The sequence below is a fragment of the Epinephelus moara genome, chromosome 16 (genome assembly GCF_006386435.1).
Source record: "Epinephelus moara isolate mb chromosome 16, YSFRI_EMoa_1.0, whole genome shotgun sequence".
NCBI classification, from domain to species: Eukaryota; Metazoa; Chordata; class Actinopteri; order Perciformes; family Serranidae; genus Epinephelus; species Epinephelus moara.
The window spans coordinates 25,984,477-25,995,205 of NC_065521.1; positions in this window are offsets into that span (position 1 = coordinate 25,984,477).

The following is a 10,729-nucleotide window of genomic DNA, read 5'->3' on the forward strand; positions in this document are numbered from 1 at the left end:
AAGCATGCATGCTGTTTATTTATCTGTTGCAGAACTGTTCCACACAAATTTAAACCCTGTCGTCTGCTGATTTCTAGCAGCCTGGCTTGGAATTCCTCTCAATATAAGAAAATGGTGTAGCCCCTGAGTGCTACTGCAGTTTTATTACCTGAGGTGGTCTGTCTGAATATAGCTTACCACATGTCTCATTCAAAGGGAATGGCAGGTATGTGTCACTAGTCATAAATTGTAACTTGCCTTCAGCAGTAATCAGTTGCCAAGGAAACCTCAAATGGGATTATGACCTTCTGTTGTGTATAGGCAAGTAAACTGTTAGAGTTGTCAACATCCAAGACAGAAACATTAAAGATTTATGTCAGCAAACAATTTATTTTCTCATCATACTAAATTAAAGCGCGATGTGTCTTGTGTGCGAATAGAGTTTTTAGAAATACATTTTTTTTTCTATAAAGGATGTCGTATTATTTAAAGCAATCTGCGCTTTTTTTGAGTTTAATAACGGCCATCACTGCAGGGTGAGTGATGTAATAAGTGAGGGCTGTGTGATCATGTAGTCAAGGAAAGGCATTAGAAAGGTAGAAAACAAAGAAAGAGGGAGTAGGAGCAGAGTGCCTGGAAGGAGGGCAGAGTGTTGGGAGGGCGGAGATGGAGAAATGGGGGACGGTGGTATTTAGTATGCACGGCCAAGCTGCCCCATCTGCTTAGCGCAGCAGTCCCTGTCGTATAACTGTCTACAGGCCGTGGGCCACATAAAGAATGTCTCAGATTTGATGTAATTCCGCAAAATTAATGACAGCTTTACTCGGTATGGGCCGTGAGGGAATGATTAGTGTTTGATCGTCCATCTGATCAGTTCCCTTGGCTGGCTGTAGGAGAGATGCCCCACTATATGCCTGCATGCTGTCTGTGACAAGCACACACAGATATACCTATCCCAAAATCATCCCTGGGCCCCCACGCTCTAGTTTTGGCTTGAGTTCTGGTTCCCGTTTCCCTCAGCACAGACAACCAATATCTTGTTAAAGTCTCTGTGCTGTGACACTTCACATCAAAATGAACACCTACTGATGGGCTGGATGCGGGTCCCACTGGTGATGTGATTCTGTACAGGGCAGTTTTTATTTCAGGCTGTGCAGTATTTCAAAGGAAAGTGGGCCAACCAGCATCCAATTTAGAGAACTCAGAGGTCACACTATGACCTTTTACAAGATATGCTTTACTGCAGCTGTGATTGGAATTGGGTATTAGTTTTTAAAAGAGATGGGGAATGGATTGGGAATTTGAGCGAAGAAATTGATCCGCTGGATGGATTGCAGGAGTTGGACAAGTGGAATTCCTCTCCTCCTTTTAATTCAGCCCCACCTCAGCCGGCCCAACCCCCATCTCTTTCCTCCTCTTGGGCTGCTGCGTTTACAAGCGAAGGGGGCATTCTGTTTTACAAGTGAGCCTGGTGCGTCTCGGTGTGCTAGCAACATTAAAATTGAACCCGTCTTATCTGTGCAAAGCGTGAGGCTTTACATCAGAGGCTGTCGCGCTGCTGCCATGAGGCTCCTGTGTGCTTTTATGTAATGTGGTGCAGTCAAAAACCCAGCGGACAATTAAAGTGAGCTGATAGATAAACAAGTGATTGAAGACAGGGGTGTTAGTTTGTGGAATGTAAGGTAGAGTTGGGGGAGGGCAACTTCATTGCTGAGCGGTTTACTATTGTTAACAAGGCCAAATCCAACACATGACACACATTTCTCAGCCAAATCAAGTGTCATCATCACTTTATAAACAGATCGATGTGGGGAGAAATGTTGTTTTCAAAGTCGTACCTATTTTGTGCTGAGTTGCATATGGCAAAGCTAATTTCCCATCTGACCATTAGTACTCTGGTCCAGTACCAAGCACAGGGAGCCTAATTCAGCAAAGGCTTGGGGAGGGTTGTGTTTCTGCCAACACAGATTGTTGGACAGATTGGCAATCCTTCACTGTGTATGGATGCAGTGTTTTTCCCTGAAATTGTTGGCCATTATAACAAATTACTTGCAAAAACACCATTAAAGTAAACAAAAAAACCTCTTGCATCTGTTTTGATGCTAGGCCTGTTCCAGTTCAATTGCAGCTCAGTTCATTATCCTCTCTCAGTTTTCCTCTTTCCTCAGTATTTTTCCATTTTTGTACTCTCTTCCATAACACTGTCTTTCCAAATTACTTGAACGTATTTCCTCCCGCCTGGGTCCCCCCTTCCCAATCGGCATCCTCTGATCTCCTTTCATTCTGCTTTCTTTCTTGGCCCACTCCTCCTCCCCCACTGCTTTCTCTTTCTCCTCCACATTTTATATTTTTGGCTGAGCTGAGGACCTTTCTTAGCGCAGTGACCTTTCTGGTTTTAAATTAAGCCCCACTGCGGCATGTCTCTCTTCATAGACCGCCGGTTACGAGCCTTCAGAGAACCGCAAAAAAATAACGATTCTGATGAAATGGCCCCTTTAAAAAGCTCTTCCAAATTCCTTTTACATTTTTCTTCCCCTCTTCCCCCCTTTCTGGTTGCATTAATATTCACACTAATGAGGAACATCCTAAAGAGCAGACCATGGAAAATGTGAGATGAGATGCATGCACATGCCTCCCCACATGCACATCGTACACACACTGTTGCTCATTGCTAATGGGTTCTAATCAAATGCCATGTATGTTTGAAGTGATTTATGAAAACTGGGCAGTGTAAGCTTGCAATGTGATTGCTTAATCAGATCGAGACCATTTTTCAATGGATAACCCAGTTTGTGGCCTTTTAGAAGATACCATGCTTTACATTATGTGATTAATAGGCTTCTATTAAATTGTATTTAGATGATGAAGAGGGTTTTTTTTTTTTTTTTACTGCACTGAGGTCATGTTGTTACCTGGTTGTTCCGAATTTGTTTCAACACTTCACATATGTCCAGAATTTCACAGTATGATGTCAACGGGCTGGTGCTTTGTTAGAAAACAAGGTGATGATAAACCTCAGCGTAGCATCGTCATATGGGACCTCCCAGGTGCTGAGTAAGGCTGTAATGGCCTCGCTCGCTATCATCATCCTCTGGTCTCCTGTGCATTGCTTTCGGTAAATGAAAATGAGGAATCTGAGTCAGTCAACCAAAGCGTGATACATAAATGCCTCAAATTAAATTGAAACAACATGAGCTGTGTTCGCTTTCCAAAGCCACAATTAAACCATACCTGTTCATTGCACCCCTATAAAACTCAAGACAGAGAAAGCAACAGCAATCACAGGGAATAATCAGAGCAATTAAGCCCTCCAGTCAGGGCTGAGCCAAGGGCTGTTTCGGGCCTCATGGGAAAAGGTTACAAGTGAGTGTTGTAGAAGTACAGTGTCTTGGAAATGCTCTAAATTTAGGTGAAGAACTACCAGTTTTTTTAATGAATACACCTCTTTACTATAATTCAGATGACTTTGGGTGCTATGCAGACATATAACCTTTATTTAATCAAGTAATCTTACTGAGGTCAAAAATTCTTTTGCAAGAAAGACCTGAGTACAGCAGAAGAAATAAGCAAAGAGAGAAGACCACAATCAGATAGATAGATAGATAGATAGATAGATAGATAGGTGGAGACTTAATGACTGATTGACTTACTTTATTAATCGTGAGGGGGATTTAGGCACCCAGTAGCTTACTTATATACTTATATAATTTACTATTACATATATTATTGCACAACATATGCAAAAATGTGTACACAAAGGGATAGGGAATATAAGCGAGAATAAAAACACACAACAGTGAAATGATATTCTAGTTCCAGAACTACAGAGAGCTGTTAGTATAATAGATATGCTTATGATGGTACTGCAAATGTAGGTGGTGAACAGTGCAGGTATTGCAATGTAAAGTGATTAACTTGGTCTTTGGTGTGTACATTAAACATACAAGTAGAGGCAGTAAAGGCAAAGTACTGCAACAGTCAAGAACATAAATATAGAGCAGAAACATTATAATAAAGATATGAAAAGGTATACACACCAGAAACATAGTTTAAAATCCCACAGTTATGTTAAAGCTTTTTAATCTTTGCAGGCATAATTTTTTCCATTGATAGGGCGCATATTATTTGAAGGCAGTCTTTTCAAACTCAGTATTTATCTGTGTGGTGTCTAGAGTTAGCCGGTCCTGAGATCTGGTCTGGTAGTTTTAGAAGCCGAGAAGAGATGTGATATATTAAGTCAGCTTTATTAGACGGCATTTATAAACAAAGATGATGGTATGTAATTCTGTGCCCGATGCTAATGGAGACCAGCCTGCCTTTTCATATAGTGCACAGTGATTACTATATTTATCTCCTGTAATGAAGCATGAGGCACAATGGTACTTTGCAACATTAAAGACTTTTTTTTGTAATTCTGGAAGAGCTTAGCACCATACTGGGTTTATTGCACCGGGAGGATGGCTGTATTGGAGCACATCAGAGCTGCACTTTTTCCAGTTACATATTTTACGTCATAAAATTTCCACTGACACCCTCAGACGCAGACACAGTACCAAGAAAAAAAAAACACTCTGTGGAAAATTAAGAGCAACGCGATGTGGAAATATGCAGACATCAAATATGCTGGGTTTCTCTACTCAACAGATTGGTCCTCTCCGCTAAGGAACGAGCACACTGTAGCCTTGAATATTAATCCCCCCCCCCCCCCCCCCCCCCCCCCCCCTGCNCCCCCCCCCCCTCCCTCGCCTATATGGGCTGCATCTAACAACATGCAGAGATGATTTCTTGGGCTTCTCTCCTAAGGTGCTCCTTGTAGCCTTGGTAACCCTAATGAATTATGGGCCAGCCCAGTTAAAACATGTGTGGTATTACCCCATTCCAGGGTGTGTCCTCCTGGGTGTCTATGAATCACTGATCTCATCAGACTGGTTCTCTCTCTCTCTCCTCCCTACTCCTCACATCTCTCTCTTTCTCTCTCCCTCCCTTCGCTCCCCTCCCCCATTCCCTGTCACACTCCAGTCCCCTGGGGCGTCTGTCTGGGATCTGCCAGGCTCATCAGCGTAGGAGAGGAGAAGGCTAACTGGGAGCCCGTACTGGCTGTAAATCTGACCAGGGAGGGAGGGGAACCTGCAGTGGCCACACTTCCACTGCAGCCCAGTAAGTCCAGCGGCCCCCCCAGTGCACTGAAAAACCTTTTACTTGCGTCAACATGTGCAGGCACACACATGCACACAAATACTCAAGGTAGTTTTTACTCAGGTGTTCAGGTGTTCACTGCCATCATCGCTCACCTGCAAGTGTTACTGCAATTAGCTAAACTTGTCTTAACCTGAGCGTGATAATGAGCTCTCATGCTATATCTTTACCATTTTTTCACATGGCGCCGGTCAATCATGTGGGAAAGATATAGCATGAGTGCTTGTTATCACTCTCAGGTTAAGACAAGTTTAGCTTACTTGTCTTACATGCTAGCAGGGCATTTCTATAAAGGGAAAAATATGATTTAGAGCTTGTAAGATATACAGAGGAAGGGTGATTTATTGTTGATCCATTACAATGCAATGTGTTTGTTTGGCCGTATCAGAAAAACACAATGGATTAAATTATGCCTTGATAGGCCTATATCTGGGACAGAAGTGTCTCCAATGTATACACATATTGTATGCATAGGAAGGACTGTCCTTTTTGTTTAATTGTTTACTATTTGCTAGAAAGAGGATGATGGCAAATGTTTGTTGCTAAGGAGGTGATTAGAGTTGGGTGGCATGCTATCCAAGGATTGAGAAGTATTATTTAATCTATGGTGCTATGCAGAGGTAATTTCAGTTTCAGAATTGCTATAAAGCCCTGGAAGCCTAGCACAGATCTGGACTGCAATGCAGTGAGGTGGGCCCTTCTCTCTCATACATACATTTAGCTGGGTGTGATACCATTCCATACACATAGACACACACCCTCCCTCTCCTTATCTGAGAAATAAGCATTTTTACAGAGTTTGAGCTGTAAAAGGAGAGGAGCAGATAGCCCATAAATCTAGCCATAAAAACGTTAAGTTGTCAGAGGTGCCATCAGCTATCAATCGTGTGCGGCAAGCTGATGAAGGGGAAATAGGTGATAAAAAACAGCATTTTAGGGAAATTATGTCCAGTCTTCCATTTGCGAAGTGCTGCAGTCGCATCACGGCAGAATCTTAATCACTGGCTGGTGTGGCCAGGGACTGTTCCTCGGTGTGACAGTGAGGAGGAGCACACCCTGGTGGGAGGGTTGGATATTGAGGAGGAAAGGAGAGCCGTAGGGGAAGAGGGGTGGGGGTGGGGGGGGGAGCAGTGTTGTAGAAAATTATACAACTAGCATAAATCACTTCTACACTACCGTTTTTCTCTCTCCCTCATTTTCTCGCTTCCCCCATCTCCCTCTCACACTCTCTCCCTCTTTCTCTGTTCCTTTCTATCCTTCATGGCCGTGCATCTCCCTCTCCTCATTTGCACTCCCACTGCTCCTCACCCTGATGGTCCCTATGGCTTTCTGCCCTTTTATTCTTCTTTCAGTCTCTGGCCATGTGCTTCATTTGAAGCACTGCTGGTCACCCACACTACCCCACTCTCCATCCATCTCAACTTCATTTCCACTGTGGTTTGTTTACATGCTTTCTTTATTGATCTGCTTTTTGTTGCCTACCAGGGATTTATCCCCTGTCCATGCAACTGTATTAGCGAACCTTGAGATTGACTTGTCTCTCTAAGATGGTTTAGATATAGTCTGTACTTGAAATAAAAGAAAATACCATCTGGGCTGAAGCTTATTTCACACTTTATCAGACAGCGCTGTGACATGATTCCTGGTTGCTTCTTTATTGTGGAATCCCCCCCCCCCCTCCAAATAGAAAAACAACTGGTGATGGTTTTATATCCAAAGGCATTTTAATACAAGGCGGATTCACTGAAACAGCTGCAAGACGAAAGTAAATTATGTTATACCCCATAGCTGTTTTTTGTATTTTAACTTATGTATAATACAGCGTGTGTGTTTTTCCATGTCAGTGGAAGTGAGTGTGTGCTTGTAACGCAGAGAAATTATAGAAATGCATCATGTGAGAGTACCCTTGCCTATTGAATTGATAAATGCCTTCATTGTCTGATCTGTGACTCCCCCTTTAATCTAAGGTCATTTGTTAATTAATTTGAATAGCCTTACAGGCTCTGGTTGTACTCCAGTGATCTCGGTTGAGTGATGTCATCCCGCACTGAGCAGACTTTAAGCACTGCGAAATGGATGCAGTGATGCATGTTCATCTGCAGTGCCCCCTCTAGTATATTCTTCCCTGTGTCCATTTGTCAGGGGAAGGTGTTACTGAGCACAAAGCAGTCCTGAAGGAGAGAAAAGTGGCAACGCCGTATTTCTCACTTAATAATGGTGACAAAGACAGAGTGGACTATTGATTGAGTATGTAGAGCTTAATAATTCTAGTTCTGATGAGTTTATGAAGTTATGATATTCATGTACGACTGCCACAACGCTGGCTTCGCTCACCAAAGTTACTGGTCAGCTACCAAGTGGTTCTCTTTGGTCCTGGTGGTTTATGTTGAGACATTAAAGATGCTCCCTGGCAGTGATCATGGTTAGCCAAGTCTTGTGTCAGGGGCTGTGCTGCCACCCTTAGTTAGACTGCGGTACTGTAATGCAGTATCCATTCCCACGTCAGTTTTGGTGGGCTACTCTGCAGTTTAGTCACACAGCATGTGTTTGTGACAGAGGGTAGTTTAACAACACATCTAACCTTACTGCATTATAGCTAGTGTACCAGTGAACATGCAGGCTTTATGTAAAATGGACTGTCACCAAGATATACTGTCCACCTGTGTTTGAGCTTTTCTACCCTCTCACTGCCATTAATTAAAAAAGATAGGCATTAACTTTGTGAGCAGTGCTGTCCCCTCCGCTGCATTTTAGGTTTTGTTATTATATTAGTTCACCACGTGCCTCTTAGCATTCTGATGCTTTGATTTATAATTGTTGATCATTTGGTTGATATCTTTTTTTACACATGAAATGTTACTCATTGGTATCTGTTGGTGTTGCTGCTGTCTGAGCATGAGGGCATGAGCATGTTGTTTCCCCACATGTACAGTATATGCAGAGTGATTGCTGGCTCACATTGAAACGTGCAAATGAAAACTGTTAACTGCTCACCAGCCAGAATCTGTCGAGCAATTCTTATTTTTGGCGTATAAACATTGCCAGAAAATCTGAAATTAAAAGGAAATGCTCTGATCTCATTGTTGGATTACCAGGAGACCAGGAAATTGGCTATTTATTGTCTCTGTTTCATTTGTCAAGGTTGCAGTTGGTTTTAATGCGTCGTTTTTAAAAGTTAAGCTTCCAAAACCTGGCCTTCATTTTAGGTTGCGCACTTTTGCAAAGCTCTGAATACCATTATGTTTACTATGTTTGTAATCACGTCATTTTTTGTATGTTTAATATTTTGAAGATTTGATAAACTTATGGGGGTTTCAGATTGTGCATATCCTCCTTGGATCCTCAGACATTTGTATTTCCTCATATTGACACTAATTCCAAAAAATTGCAGATGACACAAATAGCAGAGTGAATATGACAGATTTAAAAGACGCAGGATAATTTTTCTGGGGTTTTCTGCTGTAGGGAGTGGTTTTCCTTTCTGATGAAATGTTAGTGCAGTGACAGCTGTATCTGCCAGGGGGCAGTCGAGCACACACATGAAGGCAGCAGAGAGCCACAGACAGTCCTGCCTCTGCAGATCTCCATTTCTCCCTTTGTGGCAATATTGCTCTCTCTGTTCTTCTATCAGAGGATATTTAAAGCAAGTTGCTAATTAAGCATATCTGCATATCTGTGAATCATTGTTGAAATTAGTACTTCTACCGGTATTTGAATTATTTTGAGTCATGTATATAGTTCTGTGAGGCTCTGCTGTAATTATAAGCTCACTGCTTTATATCCCCTATTAATGTTCTCTTCATTAGCATTAAATCATGTCAGTCATTTTCCATTTGGAGGTCAGAGGAGGCAGAGTGAGGGATGGAGTGAAAATGGTCTTATCTATAGGACAATGTCTGTGAAAAAAAGCAACGTTAAGACTATAACACATTAATGTTAAAGCATTCAAAAAGTTTAAACAGCATACATAAAAAGAACATTTATTCACTCTCCAAAGTAAGCTTGCCAGTTACAGTTCAATGAATTCAAAATGTGGAGTTGTAATTTTGTACCCATAAAACTGTTAAAAGAATTTCATTCATTTCACTACTACTCATTTCACTACTCGGCCCATTTATGAGCAATAAGAAATAGATACATTAATGTTATTGCACATCTGAATAATGGTGCTGCACTAAACTTCTTACTGAACATTCACCGAATGGTTTTGTTTTTTTCCTTTATTCCCAAACCAAAGAAAGTAAAACCAAGTAATGGTTCCAGGCCACTAATGATGAAGTTTTGGAAGCAGGTTCCATTTTTTATTATTATTTATATTCGTTGTAATGCTACTTTATGTGTTTATAATAGAACATAATAAAATTAAATATTGTTGTTTGTTTTCATTCACAAGTAATTTGTTTCCTGCCTCTCAGCACTTTGACTGTCGGCGTGATTAAAGGTTTGCAGCTTTTGCTCAGCGGGTGTTTGCACCAAAGTATGTTGATTGCAGAAGTATGGTTGCATAGCACGCTGTGTAGGTCTATCTGTTATGGTGCTATAAAGGTGATTATATCCTAGGTTTAAACTTGTTTTTTAAGCCCAATGTCACTTCTGTTTCCTCAGCCCTCCGTAGAAGAAAAGTCGTAAACCTTTTTTTTTCTTTTCGAGCAACCGTGTTAAAAAGAACACCTGTAACTCGACACACAGACTTCTCCAGTCAAATGCCAGGGGCAACTTTATGACTCATGAGAATGGGGACACACGGCTAAATAGATAGTTTGTGTACAAGCCTATCTTCTAGTCGAGCATTCCCTTGGTTTCAAACAAAACCTGCATTTGGACAACATCTGAATGGAGGCCATTTTGGCTTGGTCCTATGTTTGCACAGCCCTGGGATTGTGCAGGCACTAGTGGGGGATGGGTGGGCTGCTGCTGCTACTCCTACCCTGAAGACTCCTGTTAATGTTTAAGTCATTCTGGAGCCGCTGGGCTGGGAGACAGATTCAGTCAAAAAGCATTTGAGCACCCTCAGGTCCTCAGAGTGATTTACTGCGTATTTGGACATCTGCAAAGAGCTTTTGCACCTTGAAATTCTCTCTCTCCCACTCCCTGACTATCCCTCTTTGCAGTAGTAAACCCTTGGGAATGTTCTGTCATACTGAGTCACCTTGAAGGTATCCAAGGTAGAGTCACTTCCTGTCACCTTCTCCCTCAATGATCCACCCCTCCCTCTCTTCCACCTCTCCATCTTACCTCATCTTTCTATCACCTTCAAACCTTCTGCTCGGGCCTCAACCACACCCCTCTCGTCTCGGCCATCAGATTTAATGTGTGCTGTTCCTGTGTCTCTTAGCCCACCTCTTGCTCACCAGCTGGACACATCAATCCATGTGACAGGTGCTTGTCAGTCTGCTCCTTACTGGTCAGCAGCCCAAAAAGGAAACACAAAGTCTTAGACAGCACAACTTTATCAGGGGAGGAGAAAATCTGTCAATATATGAACATATCTTTACAGGTTATCTATCCTCACTAACAAGACAAGTGTAGGTAACTGATAAGCAGTTATGAGTAA